The sequence below is a fragment of the Canis lupus genome, chromosome 10, assembly GCF_003254725.2.
Source record: "Canis lupus dingo isolate Sandy chromosome 10, ASM325472v2, whole genome shotgun sequence".
In the NCBI taxonomy this organism is placed as follows: Eukaryota; Metazoa; Chordata; class Mammalia; order Carnivora; family Canidae; genus Canis; species Canis lupus.
Window position 1 is genome coordinate 32,057,982 of NC_064252.1, and position 19,322 is coordinate 32,077,303.

Below are 19,322 nucleotides of genomic sequence, written 5' to 3' on the forward strand. Positions count from 1 at the left end.
TCCCCCGACTCTCCCTTCCTGTCTTCCCACCTCCCTCTGCAGAGCAATGCCAGCCCCAGCTCTGCCTGAACACTGCTGCCAACGGGCTTTTTAGCACCTGGGACAGGTGCAAAGAGCCAAGTGGACAGGCTGTCTTCCCACGAGCCAGGCCAGGCAGCTGCCCGGTCACAGCCAGCAAACCTGCCTTTGTGGGGGAGACAGGGGACATGCCACACCCCTGAAACTCTGGGAGCCTCAGGTTCCTCCTGCGCTGAGACCCCAGCAGGGGACAGACAGCTTGTTGCAAGAATTGAGATGATGCCCATGGCTGAACTATATACTTTGTAATGTAATGCATTTGTGCCAATTTCCTGTTTCTTTGGGTGATAATTATAAACTCTGTCCTCCCATTAGGATTACTGAGTTGGTGGGGGAGCCTTTGAAGGGATTCTGATTTAATTCATCTAGGATGGGGCTGTTTACTGGTAGTTTTTAAAACCTCCCCCATGTGAATTTCACGTGAATCAGAATTATCTGGAGGGCTTGTTAAATGCAGATTCCTGGGCCCCATCCCCAGTGTGTCTTGATTCAGTAGATTGGGGCTGGTAGACAAGAATCTATGGGTAGAGGGCCTGGGAATTGTGTGTGTGTGTGTGTGTGTGTGTGTGTGTGTGTGTGTGTGTTAAAATGCAAATCCCCTGACCTTATCTCCAGAGATGCTCATTGTGTCAGGTCCATGAATATAATTTTAAGAAGCGGCTCTTATGATACTGATCTAAGTAGACCAAGGAACTCACTTTGAGAAATGCAATGTGTAGACCAAAATGATTTCCTATATTCAGCAGTTCCCCAGCTCGGGTGAGGCAAGCAGGGTGCTCAGAGTCCCAAACTGAAGGAGGCCAGGCCATGCAAATGTGTGTCTCTCCTGCCTCACCTTGACCCTGGCTGCCATCTGCTCATGGACCTTTGATAGCATGCCATTTTCATTCCTGCGCTGAAAGGCCTCCAGCCCTTTAAAAATTCACACCCCACTTAACCTTCAAATCACAGTGCAAATCCTATCTTACCCTAACCCTTTCTCCTGATAATCCATCCTATATGGACCCCTCCTATGGGAGTCCCCAGCCCATTGGCCTTACCCACTGGCCTTGCCAGTGTCCCAGGAGAATGTAAACTCCATCGGGACAGGGCCCTGGGACTGCTAGGTTCACTGCCCCAGGACAGCCCCAGCAGGCTGGAAGCACTAAATAAATATTTGTTCACAAGACAGACTAAGGGATCCCTGGGTGGCGCAGCGGTTTGGCGCCTGCCTTTGGCCCAGGGCGCGATCCTGGAGACCCGGGATCAAATCCCACGTCGGGCTCCCGGTGCATGGAGCCTGCTTCTCCCTCTGCCTGTGTCTCTGCCTCTCTCTCTCTATCTGTGTGTGACTATCATAAATAAAAATTAAAAAAAAAAAAAAAAAAAAACAAGACAGACTAAGATTTACCCATTTCCTGCAGGGTGAAATGGAATGCAATCGAATTTCTGGCCCTGTGGACCTGTGGGGCAGTCTCCCAGGGAATTTCTGCCCAAGTCAGCCTGCTGCTTAGGCTGTCGCCCTCATTCTCTCATTCTCTCCATCACCTAAACTGAATCAGGCACTCAATAAACACACATTGACTTGAAATTGAATTGGATTCTACTGTCTCAGGTGAGCAGGACTTATTTTTGTCACCATGTCTCCATCACCGTAGAAACCAGCCCCAAGCACTCAGAGAATTCTCCTCTGGGAGAACTCTCCTCCTCGGAGGCAGCACCCCCAACCTCGTCCTGCCTTCCCTTTGCTCAGTGCCCCCTGAAACACAGCCCACAACTCCCAGTCCCTGGGGGCGGGGGCTGTGTCTCTTCCGCACACTGCCCTTTGGCTGCTGCCTTTTTTTTTTTTTTTTTAAGATTTTATTTATTTAAGAGAGACACAGAGAGAGGCAGAGACATAGGAAGAGGGAGAAGCAGGCTCCCCATAGGGAGCCTGATGTGGGACTCGATCCCAGGACCTCAAGGATCACGACCTGAGCAGAAGGCAAATGCTCAACCACTGAGCCCCCCTAGGTGTCCCCAGCTGCTGCCTTTTCTGTGAGGGGCTGAGGCACAGGGCACACCGCCAGTTCCTGAGGAATGCTAAGGAGAGAACGAGGCTGTGCTGCCTTCAGAATAACACCTGTATCGAGACAGCTGGCGAGCACCAGAATAAGAAACCTTGAACCCCAGGATTCCAGCCTCCTCTGGAATTTTCTGTGTACCTGTTCTCCTTTCAACATCGCCTTCTCTTCGTCACCCTGACCTCAGTGGTTTATAAGCTCATGAATTCTTTGCCAGCAACTCATTTAAAAACCTTCTTATCTTGTCTACTCAGAGGGGGGGAGAAAGTGTTATTTGTGATGTTTCTTTTGGAGGCACTGGAGATGGGAAAGAATTCTAGGGCCTTGAATTAAGGATTGGGTAGAGAAAGCTGCAGGAGAAAGACTGCATTCTCCTTATGTATTTTTATTCTTTTAAATTTATTTTTATTTTTTAAAAAGATTTTATTTGAGAGAGAGGGTGAGAGAGTGTCAGCAAGCAGGGGTAGGGCAGAAGGAGAGGGAGAAGTGGACTCCCCACTGAGCAGGGAGCCAGATCCCAGGACCCTGAGATCATGACCTGAGCTGAAGGCAGACACTTAACTGATTGAGCCAAACAGGTGCCCCTCCTTATGGATTTTTAAAGAGAACAATGTTCTACTGGCTCTTGACTTTGTTCTGAAGCTGTCTACACTGACTAACACCTAGAGGATACTTGGAAAGCCCATGGCTTTGTAAAGTACCTCTCAGACCGTGCTCAACACCAGAACCACTGTGTGTGTGTGTGTGTGTGTATGTGTGTATGTGAATTCCCAAGGCTCCAAGTCAACCCCAGAGTTTGGATTCAACAAGTCTGGGGTGGGGCCTGGGCATGTGCATTCTAAACAAGCTCCTCTGGGAGTTTTGGAGCAACCTGGGTTTGACAACCCCAAATGGGTGGCCTGAGGTGAACAGAGCAGGGAACATGGTCCACTCAATCAGCACAGTGGCCGTCGAAATCTTTGCCTCGGTGCTTGAACAGAAGGTCTGTGGGGCTGGGACCAGAGATTCCAGAAGGGAAGGGCAAGCCTAAGTGGGCTTTTTGTAGAGTCAAGAGAACAAATCAGCTCAGGAAGGTGGCTGGGCCCAGATTCAAGTGGGAGAGGGAGAAGATATGTGGGCGGGGCCCTTCTGAATCGGTGGAGAGAAAGCTAGTGAGGGGGTGACCACCCAGAATTGGAAGGGAGTTTGGTTGGGGAGGGGCTGGGTGCTAAGGAAGATGGTACAGTCCGTGGGAGAAGCCTGGATTGTTTGGGATTCTGCAGAACTGGATTTCAGTCCTGAATCTGCCAAGTGCTCAAGTAGGCCTCTGGCTCTGGTCTGAAAATGTTTAGGCTCTCACTGTCTTCATCTGTAAAGTGGGTGGGCTTGGATCAGAGGTCTGTTTGGTTTGCAAGCCTCTTCTGTAAAGGGCTGGATAGTCAGTATGTCAGATTTTGCGGGCCGTACAGTCTCCGTCTCAACTACTCAACTCTGCATGATAGTGGGCAAGTCGCCCCAGACGACATGTAAATGAAAGAACCTTGCTGTGTTCCAAGAAGACTTTATTCACAAAATCAGATGGTGGATCATAGTTGGCTGACCCTGGTCTCTTGGGTTCCTTCCTCCTCTAAAGTTCTTTGAGTATATTGACATAGCCAGCTTCCTGGGGGCTTAGGAAGAAGCCCTGGGGACAGGAAGATGCACAGGAAGGTCCTAGTGTTGGGAACAGAAAGCTTTGGAGAGATTAGAAAACAAGACCCTCCCACAAAGAGGTCCTGATTGCATCTGAGGAATACCGAGTTACAGGCATACCCTGAGGTCGTACCTCGAGAAGAAAATGCAAATCTGGCCCTGGGTGTGATGAAATGTTATCTGTTAACATCACTCATTCATCCAACAGTCCTTTATGGAGCACCCATCTTGTAGGCACCCTTCTGGGAGCTGCAGACAGAGTAGAGAACAGGACTTGTCAGGTCCTTGTTCTCACAGAACTAACAATCTCACAGGGACACAGATAAGAAATACACAAGCCAACAAGTAATAAAGCAATTACAAACTGTGATCAGTTTCAGGGTGCTGGGATAGAGAAGAGACAGGGTTGAGGGAGAGTGGTGGGAAGGCCTCTCTGAGGAGGTAAGAAAATCACAAAAATGTGAAGGAATTGGCCATATGTGAATGTGGGTGTAGAGAGATGGATGTTCGAGGCAGCAGTGACAGACTGTGCAAAGGCCCTGAGGCAGAAAAAACCCCTTCACAGCTCACCAAGGCCTTTCCTGTGCATCATCTCCTACTTGGGCCCTCCGGGGCATATGGGGTGGCTAGGACATGAGTCCTGGTAGGCAGTGGATATGAGTCTGCTGTGGTAGGGCTCAATAGCATTGAGTCCTGTTCCCTGGAACCTGTCAATGTTGATGGCAAAAGAGACTCCGCTGATGTAATTCAGTTAAGATCTCGAGAAGGGAGGGTGACCCTGGATTATCCAGGTGGATAATCCTAAATGCAATCACAGGAGTCCTTATAAAAGGGAACCAGTGCAATGTGACACAGGTGGTCCTGAAGCAAGATGCTCTGTTGCTGACTCTGGAGCTAGAGGAAGGAAGCACGAGTCAAGGAGTGCAGCTCTAGAAGGTGGATGAGGCAAGGAAATGGATTCTTTTGTCAGAAGCCTCCAGAAACAAACAGCCCTGCTGACACCTTGATCTTGGCCAAGTGAAACTGATTAGGGACCACGGACCTCTGGAACTGTAGGCAAACAAATGTGTGTTGTTTTAACCCACCAGGTTTGTGGAAACTCACCACAGCAGCCCCCAGGAAACTGATAGGATCACAAAGCCAAGGGACTGGTAGGGTCACCGCAGGTTAGGACGGACATATGCTGAAGAGGGAAGAGCCAACATTTAAGCTGAGAATGAAGGCACTCACGGGCTCTGGGATCCCCCTCAGACACCTATCAACTGCCTCGTTCCTGAGGTCAGAGAACACCTCTTGATACAGCTAAACTGCACCCCCTCAAAATGCTTAGTTGAAGCCCTAATCCCCAGGACCTCAGCATGTAGCTATTAAAATGAGGCCATTAGGCTGGGCCCTAATTCAGAGTGACGGAGATCCTCCTAAGAAGAGGAGGTCATTCATACAGGGAATATAAAAAACAGTGAAAGGGATTAAAGGGGAAAGGAGAGAAAATGAGTGGGAAATATCAGAGAGGGAGACAGAACATGAGAGACTCCTAACTCTGGGAAACGAACAAGGGGAGGTGGGTGAGGGGAGGGGGTGACTGGTGACTGAGGGGGGCACTTGACAGGATGAGCACTGGGTGTTACACTATATGTTGGTAAATCGAACTCCAATAAAAAAATATACACCCCCCCCCAAAAAGGACACTGAGGGTGTGGGGCCGCTGTGGGAAAGGGGGTGGTAGCAAGAGGACAGCCATCTGCAAGCCAAAGAGGGATGCCGCAGAGAAAAACCCCTAGACCTGCTGACACCTTAATCTTGGACTTCCAGACTTCAGCGCCTCGAGAAAACACGTTTTTTTTTTTTTGTTTTTTTTTTTTTTTTGTTCAAGGCACCTAGCCTGTGTTGGTTTGTTAGGAAAGCCCTGGCTGAGCGGTACACCTGTGGTGTAAGTCCTGCCTGGCCCTGGAGGCATTAGTCTGTGGTAGACCAGCTTCGGTTGGAAGCTCAAGCTTTTTAGAGAGCAGATGATCATCAGTTCATTTCCTACTAACAACAGTGTATGAGTTCAAAGCCATCCGGAGGCCGAGCACTGCAGAGGTCAGAATGAGGAACTCGGGCTTTGGAGAGAGGCTGACAAAGAGCTGGATTCCAGCTCCACTTTCTCACTATGTGACTGTGAACAAGGTATGTCCACTGCCATGCCTGAGGTTTCTCACCAAGAAAATGGGAATAATACCAGCACTTACTTAACAGGGCATGGTGGGCTGCATGATGGCCCCCAAAAGAGGTCTGCATCCTAATCCCCAGAACCTGTGAATGTTGCTTACCTGGCAAAATGGACTTTGCACATGTGGTTCTAAGTTACGGATTTTTTTAAAGATTTTATTTATTTATTCATGAGAGATGCAGAGAGAGATGCAGAGAGAGAGAGAGAGAGAGAGAGAGAGATACAGGCAGAGGAAGAAGCAGGCTTCCTGCAGGGAGCCCAATGTGGGACTTGATCCCAGGACCCTGGGATCATGCCCTGAGCCGAAGGCAGATCTGAGCCCCCCAGGTGTCCCCTAAGTTAAGGATTTTGAGAAGTAAGGACTAGCTGGAATTAGCCAGGTGCGTCCTAAATGTAATCATGGGGGTGCTCAGCAGAGGGAGGTGGGAAGGTCCAGGGAGAGGGTAGGAGATGTGAGGATAGAAGAAGTAGCTGGACAAATGGAAAGGGGCCATGAGCCAAGGAATGCAGGCACCTCCAGAAGCCACAAAAGATGAGGAGAGTCTCCCCTGGAGCCTCCAAAAGGAACCAGCCCTGCGGACACCTTCACTTCAGCCCAGTGAAACTGATTCTGTATTTCTGACCTCCTGAACTGTAAGATAATGAATTTGTATTGTAAGTTTTCACATCTGTGACAGTTTTTTTTTTCATAGAAGTCACAGGAAACCAATACAGAGGGTTATTTCCAGAACTGAATGGGATGGCATCTCTTCAAGAGGTGGTAGCTATGCTCATCGCATCACCGGCGTGGTTTTTAGCATCACTCAAGTGTTTCTCTGCTGGTGGAGGAAAAGCCTAGCTACACAGAACACTACTCCTGCCTTCTCTTTTTAAATCAAAGCAAACCTCTGCAGTTGCTCTGCCTCTCCTCTATAAATTGTGTGGCCTTGACTTGGCATCTTCGTTGTTTGTTAAGTCTTAGGCTGGAGAGGAATTCAGATGTTTCACTATGCTCTAGGAAGCTCATAATTCTAGAGATACAGGGAGTGAAGGAAAAGCAGCAAAATTGACAGCAGACAGTATCCAAGGCTGGTTTCCATAGCAATAGTCACTGTAATCTCACTGTGTTTGTGGGCACCAAAGCTAAGACAATGCAGAGGTCAGAGGTGGCTTGTGTACTCTAGCGACTGTGCAAGGTGCAGTCAGACTGCTGAGGGTGGTTCCTACAGAAGGATCTGGAGCCAAGGCATGTGCTCCAGGTCAGTGCAGCGCCAACGTTAACGTGCACGTGAATCACCTGGGATCTTGTTAAAATGTGGATTTGGGTTCAGTGGATCTGGGGTAGGGCCTGAGATGCTGCATTTGTAACCAGCTTCCAGGCAGTATATGGACCACATTTCTAGGAACCAGGCCCCGGGGCAGTATTATGACTCAAGCCAGAAACAAGAGAAGGTGAATGCTCTTATTATGTTTAAGGAGGAGAAAGTGAGTCCAGAAGTGAGACAGTTGCAAGAGGGCATAGAGGCCCAGGAGACAAGGGAGGGGAAGAAGGTCCAGAGCTCCCGAGGCTCTCATGGGCCTAGTTCTGAGCCCGCGCCAAGTTCCAGGGGAGGTGGGCCAGTAGGGGTCTGGTGATTTCAGCTTTCACCCTGGGAGGTGGGTTCTGCTTCCCACCAGGATCCTCCCAACAATCTTATGAAACCGAAGCTTTCCGTCTCGGGGAGGTGGTTCTGACCCCAGCACCCACTCCATTCATTGTCTAGTAAGTATTTGGTATTCGTGACGGTGTTTATCATCATCCCGGAATGTAAATACTTAAAAAACAACAACAAAAACCCTTTTGATGGTTGATTTTATGTATCAACTCAGCCAGGCCTGGTACCTGGATAGGTGGTCAAATGCTAGTCTGGACATTGCTGGGAAGGTATGTTTTAAGACAAGATTAACATTTAGATCAGCAGACTCTGAGTAAAGCAGATTATCTCCCAGAGGGTGGGTGGGCCTCATCCAATCAGCTGGAGGCCGCAGGAGAAAAAAACTGAGCTGCGAAGACCTAGCGATTCGGCCTTCGACTCTGCACTGTTGACAGCAGCTCCGCAGCCTTGTCTTCCTGCTCTGATTGGGCCCCTGTCACCATCACACACCTAGGGGAGGAGGCTTGGGGGCTGGGTCCCATGGAAGACGGCTTCCCAACACCTCGAGTGTGCACATACCCTGCGCAGGGATGGTGAAACAAAGGCCTCATGGGGAGAATCAGTGCAGAACAGGCCATTTGGTACCGACAGGACAAGTCCTTTGAGTGTGAAAGTCAGCCCCACTAATGGGTGATTATAGAATTCCCCGAAATGGGCAAGGGCCAAGGGCCAAAGGGTGCTGGGTGAGAAGAAGACTTCCTTCCTTCCTTCCTTCCTTCCTTCCTTCCTTCCTTCCTTCCTTCCTTCCTTCTTTCCTTCCTTCCTTCCTTCCTTCCTTCCTTCCTTCCTTCCTTCCTTCCTTCCTTCCTTCCTTTCTTTCAAGATGTTATTTATTTATTTGACAGAGAGAGAGAGAGAACGTGCATGAGGAGGGGCTGAGAGAGGGAGAGGGAGAAGCAGACTCTGTGCTGAGCAGGGAGCCTGATGTGGGGCTACATCCCAGGACCCCAGGATCATGATCCAAGGCGAAGGCAGACACTTAACTGACTGAACATCCCAGGTTCCCCTAAGAAGGGGACTTCTACTCACAGTGTCAACAGGTCCTTGTGACTGACCTCGGAACTTTCTTTGGCTTTCCTGTTACACGTTCTGAAGCAGGTGATGTAGGGGGCTAGAGAGCTTGGAGGGTTGAGGCACAAGCAAGTAAAGGCAGAGCAAATATGGTATGTGAGTAGCAATAGTGTCCTCCCTGTGCCCTCACCCTGCCTTCACCTCCCCTGCCCTCCTGGGGAGGAAGGTTCCCCCTCCACTTGCCCTCCTTTCCTCCCCTGGGGAGGAGGCCCCACCACTTGCCTCTGCCTCTAACTCTGCCCCCCTGCACCTTCCTACCCGCATCTAAGCATCCGACGCACTTCCGTCCCCGCAGCTTGAACAGGACAGGAGCAGAAACAATGGAGAGCAAGAATTCCCAGCTCTCCCGGAGTTTCTGTCTACATACTTGGCCTAGCTCTCCATTTTGGTGGTGGTGGTGGTGGTGGTGGTGGTGGTGGTGGTGCGCCAGAATTATCCAGGGAACTGGTTAAAACCCACATTCCTGCGTTCCTGCCCACTTGCTGGGTATATGGGTTTCCTTGGGGCTGCTGTTGCAAAATACCCCAAACTCGGTGGCTTAAGTGACAGAAATATATTCTCCCCGAGGGCTGGAGGCCAGGAGTCCCAAGATCGAGGGGGCAGCAGGATGGTGCACCCTCCAGAGGATCTAGGGGCCTCATCGCTTGCCTCTTCCAGCTTTCTGGGGTTGTGGGTGTTCCGTGGCAGGGGCTCCATCTCTCTGTCTCTGCCTCTGTTTTTACATCACCTTGTCCTCTGAGGCGTGTGTCAAATCTTTCTCTCTCCTCGAAGGACATGTATGATTGGACTTTGGGCCCACCCAGATAATCCAGGATTATCTCACCACTTTAGGACCCTTACCTAAAAATCACATCTGCCAAGACCCTTTTCCTTTGCAAAACAGAGACTGCAGAGATGGGATCTTTGGGCACCATTGCAAGACAACCACACTGGGCATCGGCTCCTCATTCATTCTCTGCAGCGTTTCTGATGCCCACTGAAGCTGAGCCCCTCGACATCAGGAGAATGCCAGCTCCCAGCTGCAGGATGCTTGGCAGCCCTGAGGTCCTTCCTTGCTTGCCACGCGGGGATTGACGGACGAGCCCATACCTCTCCTCTCTGGGCTGTGAGCTGCACAACAGCCAGGCCGGGCTTAGGGGCACAGAGCCTCTGCGGTGGGAACCTGATCCCAAGTGGGTAGAAGATGATGGGGCTCAGGATATAAATGGCCCTGGGAGGGAAGCCGGGGCTTCAGAAGTGGGTAAGCCACAGGCTCTGTTTGAGGCTGGTGCAGAACCTTCCTAGCAGGGATCCCTGGGTGGCGCAGCGGTTTGGTGCCTGCCTTTGGCCCAGGGCGCGATCCTGGAGACCTGGGATCGAATCCCACATCAGGCTCCCGGTGCATGGAGCCTGCTTCTCCCTCTGCCTATGTCTCTGCCTCTCTCTCTTTCTCTCTCTGTGACTATCATAAATAAATAAAAATTAAAAAAAAAAAAAAAAAAAAATTAAAAAAAAAAAAAAAAAAAAAAAAAAAAAAAAAAAAAAAGAACCTTCCTAGCAGCCTTGGCACAAAAGATAAACATTTGGGAGGTGGCGGGGGCTGCACAGACTTGTATCCTGAGAGCAATGGCTCCAGAAGCCTAAAAGGGCAGGGTGCGCAGGCTGGTGCAGGCTGAGAGGCAAAGGCCAGGGATGGGCCTGCAGGGGTCATCTGGGCCTGCCCCTGCTTCCAAAAGAATTATCATAAAAGTCTGCAAAAGGCAGCACACAGCCTTACAAAGGAAACCCACGGCTGGTGTGGTGCTGGTGGGGTGGAAAGCACATGTACTCTAATGATCCTACATTTGAGCCCATGACTTGCTAGCTGTGGGGCTTGGGCAAGTTACTTAACTTCTCTGTGCCTCAGGTTCCTCATATGTAAAATGGGAGCAATAGCGAGGCCACCCTATGGGATTGTTGTGAAGATTAAGAGAATCTCTGTAAGGTGCTTAGCACATAGTAAATGCTCAACAAAGCCAGCTGCTATTGAGCATTTGTCTTTCATTGTCTCGCTTGACGATGACAAGAACCATAAAGTAAGTACTATTACTATCTTCATTCTACAGGGAGTGAAACAGAGGCACAGAGAGGTTATACAAATTGTCTAAGGGCACACAGTTATAAGGAACAGCACTGGGATATACATGTAGGCAGTTAGATCCACGGCCAGGGCTAGTGGCCATGTGTTCTAGCATTTCCAGGCAGAAGATAGAGCACATGCAAAGATCCAGAGGCAGGACTGCAGTCGAAAAACACAAAATCAGAAAAGTATTAGAAAAGAAATGTCAAGAATGAATGGATTGATGAGGTGCCTGGGTGATATTGTGAGTTAAGCATCTGACTCTCCATCCAGTTGTGATCTCAGGGTTGCAGGATTGGACTCCATGCTCAGCAGGAGTCTGTTTGAGATTCTAGCTGCTCCCCTTTTCCCTCTGCCCCCCCCCCTTCAGGAGAGAAAGCATGCACTTTCTCTCTTTCTAAATAAATAAATTTTTTTTTAAAAAAGAACGGATTGACAAAAATACCTCTGAAAATGCAAAACAAAGGGTTCACTGTTTACTGTTTAGAAAGTTAATGAAGGATATTTTTATCCTCTAGTAAGACTGCTGGGTGTCCCTCATTTTGTGTTTTCCTCTTCTTCCTTAATCATAAAACCCCCAATCGTTAGCTGGGCTCACGACCACCTAGCACACATTTTCCAGCCTCCCTTGCAGCTAGGAGACCGGTTCTTTTTTTTTTTTTTTAATTTTTATTTATTTATTTATGATAGTCACAGAGAGAGAGAGAGAGAGAGAGAGAGAGGCAGAGACATAGGCAGAGGGAGAAGCAGGCTCCATGCACCTCGGGATCCCGACGTGGGATTCGATCCCGGGTCTCCAGGATCGCGCCCTGGGCCAAAGGCAGGCGCCAAACCGCTGCACCACCCAGGGATCCCTAGGAGACCGGTTCTTAACAGTGATATGAGGAGAAGTTTCTTGTGAGACTTCTAGGAAGGCCCCTAAAAGAAGGAAGGCCAATTTTGTCTGGTCTTCTTCCATTCTGCTGGCAAAACCGTGGACATGCTGGCTGGTGTTAGAGCAGTCAAACTGGACAAGGAGGTGGAAGCCATGTGTTGATGATGACAAAGCAGAAACTGTAGAAGAAGGACTTGGATTTCTGACAACTGCTTCAGTGGCCTTACCTCTCTTGGATCCTCATTTCCAGACTTGTTTATGTGAGAAATAAACTTCTATCTTGTTTAAACACCTGCTATTTGGGTTTTCTTTTTTTTAATCCCTCACAGCCAAATCTAATTCTAACTGACACTAATATCACTTCCCTATAACATTTAAGTTAAATCTGTATTTTTCCATTATTGTGTCACCATGGATTTGAGTTTCTACCTACCAAAAAGAGGCAAAAACCCTTCCTTTTAATAGTTACCCTCTAAAGACTGTGGACTTGGAAACTTGAGACTGTATTTTTGTTCCTTGAAGCTACATGTATTTAAATATTTGTTACAATGAATTGTTCATTTTGAGGTGTAAACCATGCCAGAGGAGGTTGAGTTGGCTTATCAACTCTGAGAAAATATGTTGACAATGGCTTTGAGCTCCTCATAATTAACCTAACCAATAAAAATAACAACGCCGATGCTCTTGAGGTCAGAAACATACCTGAAAGTCTTCATCCTTGCAGTTCTCTTGCAAGGAAACGTTGTATCTTTAAAATTAACGCATCATTTTTATTTTATTTTAGCTATTTTCTCCCAGCTTTATCGAGATGTTACCGACATATGACACTGTGAAATGTGAGGTGTACAGCATGACGATCTGATGCACTTATATACTGCAGAATGATTACCAGGGTAGGGTTAGTTCACACATCCATCACCTCACAGAAAATTACTATTTCTTTTTTGTGGTGAGAACATTTAGGATCCACTCTCATCAACTTTCAAGTATATAAGACGGTACAGTTAACTATAGTCACTGTGTCATAGATTATTGGAACCTCAGAACTTACTCACCTAGCTGACATTTGCACCCTTTGACTAACTAGCCTCTCCTCATTTCCCCCAGCCCCTCACGACCCCCTCGTTCGACTGTTTCCATCAGTTCAGCTTTTTTAGATTCTACATATATGTGAGAGTGCACAGTATTTATCTTTCTCTCTCTGATGTATTTCATTTAGTCCTAATGCCCTCAAGGTCCAACCATGTGGTAAATGTCAGGATTTTCTTTATTTTTCTCAGGCCTGAATAATATCCCATTAACAGATCTATTTTATTTTACTTTATTTTTAAATTTATTTTCTAAAATTTTATTGATTTATTCATGAGAGACACACAGAGGCAGAGACACAGGCAGAGGGAGATGTGGGAGCAAAGCCAGATGTGGGACTTGATCCCAGGACCCTGGGATCACGCCCTGAGCCGAAGGCCACGGAGCCACCTAGGTGCCCCAACAGATCAATTTTAAAACACCATCTCTTTCTTCCCTAAAAAACAAGAGGATAAAAAGGTGAGACTGTGCATGGTCTAAGAGTTTCCTCCATGACGTCCTCAATGTCTATGCCACTGGACTGTGGCTTTGAGAAAATGATATTCTTGTTCTCTGGTAATAAACCCTTTGAACTCACATTACCCTGTATTTGGCAGATGACAAGCCAGATTAAATTCATACTCCAGCCCTAATCAATCTGAACCCTATGGAAACACAGACCTAAGACAGCCAATTCCCCAGGTCTCCTGGGCCACCAGAGACTGAGTCAGAAGCATGCTTTGGAAGAGGCTGCTACTGACCAGCTATGTGACTTGTCTATCTTTGAGGCTCCGTCGGCCTCAAGTGTGCTCACCAGTAGCCTTAAGAGACCAAAGAACCTTTTCTTCTAGCTTAGAATAATTGCATGATATATATATTTTTAAAGTAGGCTCTGTGGGGATCCCTGGGTGGCGCAGCGGTTTGGCGCCTGCCTTTGGCCCAGGGCACGATCCTGGAGATCCGGGATCGAATCCCACATCGGGCTCCCAGTGCATGGAGCCTGCTTCTCCCTCTGCCTGTGTCTCTGCCTCTCTCTCTCTCTCTCTCTCTGTGACTATCATAAATAAATAAAAATTAAAAAAAAAAAAAGTAGGCTCTGTGTCCAGCACGGAGCCCAATGTGGGGCCTGAAGTCACGACCCTGAGATCAAGACCTGAGCTGAGATCAAGAGTCAGATGCTTAACTGACTGAACCACCCAGGTGCCCCAGTAGCATAATATTTTGAAATAAATACATAAATAACAAAAACATTCACATCAGGAAGTTGTGAGGGGGCGAGGGGTGGGGGGTGGGCGGAAGCCATGAAGGCAGCTTCCAGCAGACCTTTCTACTATGACACAAATGTCCTAGATCTGTGCTGTCCAATACAATAGCACGAATCATACATGGCTACTGAACACTTAGAATGGAGTTGGTGTTACTAAGCAGCTAAAATACTAATTATATTCAATTTTAATTAACTTCACCTTATTATTTATTTTTAAAGATTGATTTATTCATGAGAGACACAGAGAGGCAGAGACACAGGAAGAGGAAGAAGCAGGCTCCCTGTGGGGAGCCCGATGGAGGACTCGATCCCAGGACCCCAGGATCACGACCCGAGCCAAAGGCAGATGCTCAACCATGGAGCCACCAGGTATCCATAACTTTATTTTTTTTTAAAGATTTTATTTTACAGACAGATTGTGAGAGAAAGCATGAGTAGAGGGAGGGCAGAGGAAGAAGCAGACTCCCTGCTGAGCGAGGAGTAGGATCCCAGGACCCTGAGCTGCAGGCGGATGCTTGACCGACTAAGTCACCCAGGCAGCCCTAATTCAACTTTAAATAGGCATTCGTGGTTAGCAGCTGCCCTACTTGGGTACTGCCGTTCTAAGGGATGTCCTTCAGGTCAGTGTAATTTCAGAAGGAATCCTGGTCGAATGGGGTAGTGGAAAGAGGGCTACAAAGTAGGTATTAGGCAACCTAAGTTTTGATCCAGTTTTTCTATATGATCTACATCATCATCATCATCAGGATTTTATAGCGTCTGCCATTTCTTGAGTGCTTACAACATTCCAGGCTCTGCACAAAAAGCTTAAATGTGTATTATTTTATTTAATTATAAAAACAAGGTAATTTGGAAGGAAATTATTACTATCATCCCTATTTACAAATGAGCAAACAGAGGTTTAGCAACTTCAGAAGCTAAGTAATTCATATAGCATATAGAATCTTGAAGCTATTGGACCAGAGTTGGGATTTGATTTTAAGTGGTCTTGAACCCGAAGTCTACGGGCTTAGTCATTATACGAGTTCTCTGAAAAACAGTGCGGCATTGACTAAGTCATTGAACATTGAGAAGCTACAGTTCTTCATCTGGAAAGTGAGGAAGCTAGGCCAAATGAACGCTAAGATCTGCTCAAGTAGGCAAAGGTCATGTTTTTCATACTTGCCCTCCAGGGCGGGCTGGAGGGCACTTTATATAACGGATGCCATTGTTTACAGATGTGGCCATGTGACTTCAAAAGACCCTGACCTGAGCGTAGTCAATAATTTCCCTAGAGGTTAGTAACTCTAGACCATGTTATAGGTTGTTTTATTTTTTTTAAGATTTTACTTATTTATTTATTTGGGAGCGAGAGCTCGCAAGCAAGTGCACACGCACTTACCAGCATGCAAGCACCACAGAAAAGGGAGGGGTGGAGGAGGAGGGATTCCCCTTGACTTGAGGCTCATCTGACAACCCTGAGACCACGACCTGAGCCGAAACCAAGCTTTGGACGCTTAACCAACTGAGCCACCCAGATGCCCCTAGATTGTTTTTTAAAAACTCCCCAGGGGGGGATCCCTGGGTGGCGCAGCGGTTTAGTGTCTGCCTTTGGCCCAGGGCGTGATCCTGGAGACCCGGGATCGAATCCCATGTCGGGTTCCCGGTGCATGGAGCCTGCTTCTCCCTTTGCCTGTGTCTCTGCCTCTCTCTCTCTCTCTGTGTAACTATCATAAATAAATAAAGAAAAAAATATTTAAAAAAAAAAAAAAAAAAAACTCCCCAGGGGACTCAGATCACCAGAAAGATCTAAGAGGATTAGCCCTGGTTAGAACTTGCTAAAAGTCAAAAATGATTCTTCTGTGAATAGTTTCTTTCTTTCTTTCTTTTTTTTTTTTGGTAAAGATTATGTTCTGTGTGTGTTTAAATTAGATGATGAGAGCTATATAACGTATGTTTCCTTTTTTTTGCCTTAGAGGGCAGGAAACTCAAAGCTAAATTTTGCATTCAATTGCAATGATAAACCTTAGGAGAGTTTTTTTCTGGTACTTTTTCTGGTCTTCTTTACTGTTAATGATATATTGTGTGTATTGCTATCCTTGTTTTGTGGTTCTGTTATGTTGAACTCATACTGTGAATCTAGCTGAAATCCTTTTCAGAGTTAGCTCCGTTATAAGTGATTACCAGATAAGCATCATCGTCTCAGAGTATACCAAAGCCCCAAGAATAACTGGAAAAATAAAGTAAAAGAGTGTTACCATGTAGAATGGGGGGGGGGGGTCCTTTGAGAAGGTAGGAGATGGAAATGGGATAGAATTTCCCAGTAAGGGGATCCCTGGGTGGCGCAGCGGTTTGGCGCCTGCCTTTGGCCCAGGGCGCGATCCTGGGGGCCCGGGATCGAATCCCACGTCGGGCTCCCGGTGCATGGAGCCTGCTTCTCCCTCTGCCTATGTCTCTGCCTCTCTCTCTCTCTCTGTGTGACTATCATAAATAAATAAAGAAAAAAATATTAAAAAAAAAAAAAGAATTTCCCAGTAAGAAGAGAATAGAAAAAGAACATGGGGAAAGGAAGGAAAGAAAAAAGAACTTCCCAGAGAGCCTTAAAAATCAAGGAAGAGACTAAAAAAAAAAAGGTAAAAAAAAAAAAGGAGGCAGTTTTGATGCCCACTCAAAACAACGTTGTGGCCAGTTAGCAGATTTATGGGATCTCACATGCGTGAGAAGAAAACATGTGTGCAACTTAACTTCCCTAACTAAACATTACCAATTTTATATTTTGCTAGATCTGGAAATGAGAGATGACAGAAACCAGAGAGGGAGCTTTTGATTTTAATAAAAGGAAATGCCAAAGGGCTATTTTGTAGGCTGGACTCAGGTACTTCCCAGGAAAGGACTTCTCGAACAGGGCAGTGCTGCAGCGTGAGACTCCATCTGCACATGCAGAATGTTCAGGGCTGCTCATCTGGCAGGTGGCAAGAGGATTGGGTGTGTCTGCACCCCTCCTACCACAACCTATCCAATGCGCTAAGGAGAGGTCCTGAATGAAGCTCCTCTCTTCACATCAGCAGGTGAAGGAGTTGAGTTCTAGGACCACCTCCAGGGCAAGCAGAGAAATCCCAACCAGAGGGACTAAAGCAAACCTCATCTGGGGATGAACCTGGGTGGGGGAAGGGAGACCCAGCCTGATCAGGAGCAGCACTTCTGCTCCTGGAGGGGTGCGGGCTGGCAAGCAGGTAAGGATGTCTGGATTTGGCTGGGGTGTGGGCGTGGCTCTGAATGGAAGCTGGTTGCACGGTGAATGATGAGGCAAAGATGCCACGTAACCCTTAGATCCCTCTCCTGCCTAAACGGCGAGGATAATGCCCACTGGTCCTTCCTCGCAGGGCCACAGGTGTACTACAGGTGACACAGGTGTGAGAGTGCAATTGTGGGGAAGATATACGTTCATTTTCACGAGCATCAAATTACCTAATGCATATAGTCTAAGTTGTTAATGATTTAAACAGCAGGGTAAGAAAAACACAACTGGGAAGGGAAGTCCACTAACTCCTCACTTTGTCAGTGTCCTATTCCCTTTTAAGGCCCCCCCCCCCCCCCCCCGCCCAGACTGCAGCAATACCACAGACTGCCTGAAGGGGGAGCCCCTGCACCCACGCTCTGTGCCCAGGCTCCGTTCCTGTGGTTTTTCTTACACCTGTTCTCATTCTGCTTCCAGCTTTTCAGTCTTGCTGTATTCCTCTCTGCTCACCACTGGGTTGTGTCCAAGCTGAAGTTTTGCTTTCCCTTTCCTCAAATCTGATTATACACACTGGTTTCACGCCTTCCACCTAAGTGTATCCCCCTCCTGTATCTTCCCGGGATACAGCCTTCTTTCTCAGACATGGACTCTGTGGGGGTGGCTCCTGCATTGGGCTTGCCTGAGTGCTACCAGCAGGAACCAGGCCCATGCAATGAACGAAATGTAAGTCACTTTCTTCTTCTGAAAAAGCCACCCTGCAAGCCAAAGCCAAGGACACGTTATCACACTGCTTGGATGTTGACTCCACTGTCTAAATCACTAGAATGGGGAGCCCTGGAAATTATTAACCGTGCTTCTTTACTTTAGGCTTCCCTCTATGATACCAAGGACAGGGATTTTCATAGTAGTAGGTGCTAAGTATTTGCCAAGTTAAATTGATAGTTACTTCTAAGAGTACAGGCTCTGGAGTCAGACAGCCTTGGGTTTTTATCCTGGTGCTGCCAGTTAACTAGGTCAGGGCCCAAATCCCAGCAAGTCATATGAACCCCAGGTTTCCATCTGGAAATGGGGTACTTTGTGCCCTGCAGACTTGCCTGGCACACAGAAAGTGCTCAGTAAATTACAGCTGTTTTTAAACAGTGAAATGTTGCATCTGAATTAGGAGTTGGATTGATTCTAGAAGCCCCAAGAAGCAAAAGGAGTAGTGGTGGCAGCTCCTGGGAGCAGATTTCAGCTGCACAGAAGTAAGACCTCAGAGGAGTCTCAGTAATCTGAAGATGGAATGGGAAGGAAGCCTCTAGGACTGGGGCCTTAGTTGGACCATCCCATGGGGAGAGCTTCAGGAAGGAGATCCAAACATCCAATGGGTGGTTGGACTAGAGACTCTCAGTCCCTCCACACCCTATGAGTCCCACACTCCAAATTTAGCTGATTGACCACTTACATACAGACTCCTAGAACTGGACTACTGCATTCTTTTTTCTTTTTTTTTGCATTATTTTCATAATAATTTCTTCATTCTAGTTGTTCTCTCCAATATTTTCACATTGCTGCCAAGATGCATGTGCTAACATGCAAATCTGATCATCTGATAAAAGTATAAATTCTTTGGCCTGGCCTCAATCCACATGTTTTCATTGTCTTGTTCTCAGGCATTGTCCATGCCTGTCCAGTGCCAGTGTGTTCTGGCCACACCAAATGACCAGTCTTTTCTGGAACCCCCATGCTTGCTCTCATCTCTCTGCCTTTGCTCTACTCTTGTTTCCTCCCTCTTTCAATCCTCTCCATCCAGCTAAGTCCTAAGAGAGTGATCAAATGTCACCTCCTCTGGGAATTAATCCCTAAGAGCCACCCCCCATACGATATAGCTAGCTGCTTGTTCCCCTCTACCTTTATATAGCACTTTGTACATGATTGCATAATACCACTTGTAACATATTATTGTTATAATTTATGCCTTTATAACCATCCCAACCTCATTGTAGAGGCATGAACTATTCACCTTTGCATCCCCCAAACTTGCACATAGTAGTGCTTGCCACTACTCAAGA

General features: G+C 47.4%; 1 protein-coding gene and 1 long non-coding RNA gene across 8 annotated transcripts in view; one reads left to right on the forward strand and one right to left on the reverse strand.

Annotated features, from left to right (window-relative positions):
- The window catches only part of ABTB3 (ankyrin repeat and BTB domain containing 3), a 310,781-nt gene that overhangs the window by 78,096 nt on the left and 213,363 nt on the right, over window positions 1-19,322 (reverse strand). The gene's annotated exons all lie outside the window — the stretch shown is intronic.
- Window positions 1-19,322, forward strand: part of LOC118350123 (uncharacterized) — a 45,428-nt gene that overhangs the window by 6,770 nt on the left and 19,336 nt on the right. For all 3 annotated transcript variants that reach the window (XR_007413494.1, XR_007413492.1, XR_007413493.1), the window contains exon 2: window positions 14,274-14,423. This is a non-coding gene — a long non-coding RNA (uncharacterized LOC118350123). The remainder of the gene's footprint in view (window positions 1-14,273; window positions 14,424-19,322) is intronic.